Source organism: Pyrgilauda ruficollis, unplaced genomic scaffold, assembly GCF_017590135.1.
Source record: "Pyrgilauda ruficollis isolate IOZ18807 unplaced genomic scaffold, ASM1759013v1 scaffold54, whole genome shotgun sequence".
NCBI lineage: Eukaryota > Metazoa > Chordata > Aves > Passeriformes > Passeridae > Pyrgilauda > Pyrgilauda ruficollis.
Window position 1 is genome coordinate 1994930 of NW_024527044.1, and position 6254 is coordinate 2001183.

Here is a 6254-nt window from a genome sequence, read left to right on the forward strand (position 1 = left end):
CACCAATCTTTAATTTTTATTTTTTCTCAAGCAACAGTCTTATTATATGTATTTTATTCAGTTAATCGGTGGATATGCTGATAAATTTCTGATTCCTTTCCTCAATTTGAGCTTATTCCACTACGTACTGCATACTGACATGAAGATGAGTTTGCTTTTGCTGCTGCTGTTTACTTCACTGGATAAAGCCCTCTGAATTTCATACCAAGAGTTACAGAAATTATGGGAGCAGAAGCTCATTTCAAGAACACATGGGCAAAAATAGATGACATAATTGCACTGATAAAAAAAAAAAGGAAAACAAAGCTAAAATAAATTTCAAGATATTCCTAGATAAAATGCTACAAAATAGAGTGACAATTGATATTTAATCTATAAGAATACTATTAAAAGTTTATTTTTGAATTTTAAAAATAAAAATAATTTTTTCTGGTATTTTAGGCTTTCAGACATTCAGTGGTTGTAACTTGACAGATGTAAAAGCAAGATTTGTGCAAACAGACTAGATATTTTAAAGTAAATTCTGAAAGTTAAGAGGGTCTTGTGCTTTACTTACTAAATCCTCAGTGCTCAGCATAACCTCTGTTCAGTTGTAAATTTCCTATGCAGAAGTAATTTAATATTTTTCTGCTTATCTTCTTTTTTGTTATTGTTTTTTTAAGTACAGAGACAAAAATTTTTCTCACCTTCTTTTTGAGTCTTCAGTTCTTCTGCAGAAAACCTGAGAAGATGATTTCTGTTCCCTCCACAGACACTCAAAAATCAAAATGAATTTGAACTGATTCCCCAAATATAATTTTCTAGGTCTCATTTTTCTCTATCAGTTCAGACTCCACCTCTTTAAATTCTTACCTGGCAGGCAAATATACCTTCTCTTTCTTACCTAATTCTGTGAGGAAGACTGGAATACACAGTCAAAGCACAATGAGTAAGATTTCTTTGCATTTCTGTCTTCAGAAAGATTTATAGTTCAGTATTCTTCCTTTGAGAGAGCAGCTGAATTTGCCTTTTCCTCCACCATACATACTTGTTTTTCACTTATTGGATGTTTTCCACAGGGAAATGCAACAATATTTTTCATGGCAGTAGTTTTTGGAAAACTATACATATATGTGTGTATATATTTATACAATTTATATATAAAATAAATTATACTTATTATAAAATTATATATTATATAATATATAATGATATAATTATATAATAAATAATTATATAGTGATTATATATAATTATAGATATTATTATATTTATTATAAAATCTAAGAGTTTTTAATGTTAGCTATGATACTAAACACATGCAGACATTAATCTCATTACTGTTTGCTTTGACTTTGTTTTGTGAGCATAAACTTTTGACAGTAGCTGTTGCTTCTTCCTGACTCAGTGATGTAACATCTCAGGAAATGCTTTTTTACGAACCTGTATTCTTAGCTACCTGGAAGAGATGATACCATGAAATAAGATTATCATAGGTGACACCCTTTCCTGCGAAAAGCACAAAGTAAAGCAAATAATTTAGTTGAAATGTAGGACAAGTTAAACAATGATTTTTTTTTTTAATGAAATGGCTGCATTTTAATGAAATGTCTTGCTCTCCTGTGGGTTATATTGAGTGTGTGTCATGAAGGAGGCAGATATGAAAATGATAGTGAAATCCCAGGTTAGGAGTAGTAAAGGTAAGGGTGATTTGTGATTGTTAGTTTTCGTATCCCAGCCCTAATTCTTGGGGGGAAAAAAACATACTCATATGTACTTTCTACCAAAAATGAGCTTCATTCCAGAAGTCAGACTTTTTTTTTTTTTTTTTTTTTTCAAATTCCTTGTTTTTGGATGGGCCCACCTGTTTACATATATTTTCAGTGCCCACAAAAATTTCCAGAGCCTTCACTTAATATCTCACTCAATTTCTAACTCTTCTCCAAAGGGTTATTGATGGCTCCACTTTAGTTTAGAACTGCTGATGACCTTTTGACAAGAAAAAAAAAAAAAATTCAGCCTGAAAATAAAAGCTGTCACTAAACATGAATTCAAAATGGAAAGTTAATATTCAACTACTAAGAAATCATTTATCTATTGTGAGTAAAGGATGCTATGAGGGGTGGTAAGGTGTGGTTCAAACCCTGGTACATAACCTTTTATGCAATGAAAATACAGGTTTATACAAATAGACATTTTGAGCACTCATCTTTAAACACTTACTGTGAGAATAATATGTGAACCTCACTCTTGATGGAGAACATGCACAATGAGATCTAATTAACTTTGGGGTGATGGTAGTTTCGGACTGCTGGGATTGAGGGACAGTGCAATAACAATAAAAGAATAAAATCCTTGTGAATGGCTCTCAGGGGAGCTTTTGACTTATCATTTTGAGGATTTGAGCAGCAAGAAAAAAAAAATATACAGTGCTAGCCATGGACATCATTCAGTACCACTATCAGCATAGAAATTCCCTTTCATTCATTTTGAAGCCGTTCTCTTTCTTCTTTAAAACTGGTTTCTCATGATAGAGAAGAACATCAAGGGCTGGATTTCTAGAAAGATGTGCACATAATTTCAGGAATAAAAAGGCCATCCATTTGAGCACTTTATACAGACATGGCCATATGGTTGCATTGTCAGCATGGTGAACTGCATCTGGAACTGCAAGAAGCCTTTGCCCAGCTGCCCTACACATACATGTGCAACATGTGCATTTAAATTAATCAATAACAGAAGCACAGTGTGTATATCTATAAAAATCGTGAGTGTACATTTATAACATCTATGTTGGCATTTCTGAATTATGGCTGCTGTCTCACCTTTAGGCCTTTTTAGATGTATTAGCAATAATTGAGTCCTAACTGACTTGCAGCTATGTCGGAAGGCATACAAAAACAGGGCAAACACCAACTTGTATATAAAGCTACCTGACAAAATGTCCTTACTTTTATTTTGGCCTTCTTTTCTGTCATAGTAATTGGGTCTTTGAAATTGGATTAACCATTCTTAAACAGAGTTAATGTTTATTTTCAGATTTATCCAGTTCTTTAATGCAGAATTAAAGTTTAACTTGAATGACAGAGGATTTTACCTGGCAAAGTTTCTCAGAAAACTTCTATCAACATTAAGATCACTTGCTTAGACTATGGATTTTCTCTCTGAAATTATATAGCTTTATACCAGTCCATTCCAGTAACTCAAATGTGTGAGCACTAAGTTGTGAAGCAGACAATCGAGATCTCAGAGGCAAAAATGAGAATCCCTAACAGTGTTTCTGAGGTGTTAAAAAAAGATTTTATTTGATGGCATACATGTTGTTCTATGGATAAAGTGTTGATATCTCTTCACTTGTACTTAATGTAGCTTGTCTTCCAGCCATGCTTTGCAGTAAATTCAACTGAAAAAGACAAAGAACATTTTTGTCGTCCTAACCATGTATCACTGCGCTCAAAAATTTGCATGTATTGAACTTCTATGCCCAAGTATCCAGAGTGTGCCAAATGAAGTATAGTAAACAAATGCAAAATTATGATCCTGCAGTCCTTTTCTGTAATTGAAAAGTAGATACTGAAACATAAATTAGTAGAAACCAGGGATTTTTTTAAATTTTTTTTGCATGGAACTGGTCATCAATGAAGAACAACTGAAAAAGAATCTGATTTTTGCCTGAGGTCCCATTTATTTTGGGGAAATGAAGCCATCCTTGTTATCAAGCAGATAATTTTGCTTTAATTATTATTAAACCTAAAAGCCTAGTGGATATGCCTATTTTTATACCATTACTAGATACCCTCACGTTTTTCCCAAAGTCTTCTCTAGATGCCTAAATGCATCTGTTACTGTTAGGAGTTTCAGTGGTTTTTCACACAGATCACTCAACAGCATTGAACCCAACTTGGAAGCTCAGAGTCTCTCATTGATAGCTTTTTTCTATATGCCAGATTGATCCATTGACTGGGTTTTCTGCAGCCTTGCCATTTTCTAAAAATACAGCACATTCCAGCTGCTGAGAGCAAAATCCCAGTCCCAGTGGAGTTAATTTTTGTCTTTTTAACAGCCTATTGTAAGAGACTGTATCAAAGGCTTCCAGGAGGTTGAAGTAAACTATTTTAACTGGCTCTTCTTCACTAACTCTTTTGTTAACTCAATAAAGGAATTCTAGTATATATAGGGCAAGACTTGCTTTTCTCCAAACTGTATTAATCCCTGCTAACTGCTCTTCATGTGTGCAGTTTGGTTACTCTATATAGCTTTAATTAGTATTTCAGCTATTTTACCAGGTACTCAGGAAAATCTATTCTGACTGCAGTTGCTAGAATCTATTCTTCTTTCGATCTAGGTACATCATTTACTACTTCCCAGTCTTCTGCAATAGAGCTGATTTTAATGAGCAACTGCTTGTGGTTAGTGCATCTGAAGACAATACTTTGTGTTTATTTCAGCTATTCTCTGCCCCCTGGAGAGACTTAATCTTCACTTACACCTAAATGAATATAAATGTGACTCATTAAGTGGACAATTAGTGTTGTTTATGAAATTATTTTTCAAGTGCTTGCAGTTCTTAACCCAGGTCAGGTTCTGCTTTGGGATACCAAAGGTCTCTTTGCAAGGACAGTTGGTCTGACATTTAAGGCCATGCTCAGACCTGGAGGCTTGGGTGGACTCTGTTGCCAGCTCTGGTAAGGACTTTCTGTATGATATTTGGCAAGTCACTTTATCTTGCCCTGTCTCTGTTCCCTTACAAGCACCATCACACTCACCCTATTTACCAGTGAGCTGCCAAACCCTCTGGTTAGAAGGGTTTATCTGAGACCTCTTGTCTCCCTTTCTGGACAGCTTGTCCATGCTCAGGAACTGGAGTTCCTGCATCAGGGGACAGCTTTAAATGGAATGCATTTTGTTTAGGGTGGTATTTTATGAGTTTGGTCCAACCTTAACCTAAGCTTGGTGAAAACATGGAGTCACTATCAAGACAGTGGAGTGGAACAAGGTTTTTCTCTTATACAAGGAACAAGCTTGTCTCTTATGACAATTTTTCTCTAACACTATTTTCGGACATCTTGATATGTTAATTATCTTTCAGTTTTCTGCATGAAGCATTTCCTTTGTTACACAAAACAAGTCCTCTAGGTCACATAAACACCAGGTTGATCGACACAGGAACCTCACCTCATGATAATGAAGAAATTATCAACACCAATTCAAATTCAGATTTTCATCTGTGTTTTTCGATAAGATGAAAACAGCAACTTCAGTTTCTTTGGCAGTGAGATTTTTTCTGAGGCAGTAAAAGGGGGAATGCTAGGGAATTTTAGTTATAAAGGTTACAAGACAAACTGAACAACAATAAAGTAAATTTATAAAGAGCTCTAAAGACAAAGTACGAGCCTTACTGAATCTACCTTTACTGCTTAATACCTAACATTTTATATACTCTAGAGAGAGGATTTAACTAGAGTGTTAAAAACCTATGTAAATACTCCCCCAAACTCTCCTTTTTATGTAAAACACCTTTCCATGCTCATAACACAAATAGGATTTTGCATGTATACCTTCTGTGCAAAGTTTGCTAAAGATTTGCTTGTATTTTATTCAAATGTTGAGTGTGTTTGTTCCAGCCTTTTCTCCTGTGAGTTCTAATGATTTTTATTTTCTCACTACAATACCTATAATAGCACACTAGTCTCATGAAAGCAGCAGAGGGTTGAGCAACTGAAATATCTCTTTTCTAGCTCTAAAGGCAGCATGCTTGGGAAGGTCATTTTTGCAACCTACCTGTGGATCAGCAGATGGCACTCTCGCAGGCAGTATATCAAGTTAGAAATTCTATTTGTAAAAAGGGAAAGGAATATATAACTCTTTTTACACTTCTGCGTTTTTATTATCTCACCAGGTCACACCATTCTGTTACCATATTTTTGATACTGACTCACAAATTTATTTTCCAGCTTCTGGTCCTGCTCTCTGTTCAAATCAGTATGTCTTTTACATATGCTTCTAAGTCTATGACTTTCACATCTCCTTTTAACTTTCTTCTCCTAATCTGAAACTCAACATTGTACAAATTAAATGGAAGGCTTATTTTACTCCAATTTTGCTTCTGACTCAGAACATCATTTTGCTTGCTTTGTCTCATTTTAAATGGGTGTTAAAGCTGGACTTTTTCCTTTCCTTCCCTCCTCATTCCTATTTTTTCCTGGATCCTGTCTTGACCAGTACTGCACAAAAGCTCACATCGGGTTGAGTTTTGAGTAGCAAAACCTGTCCAG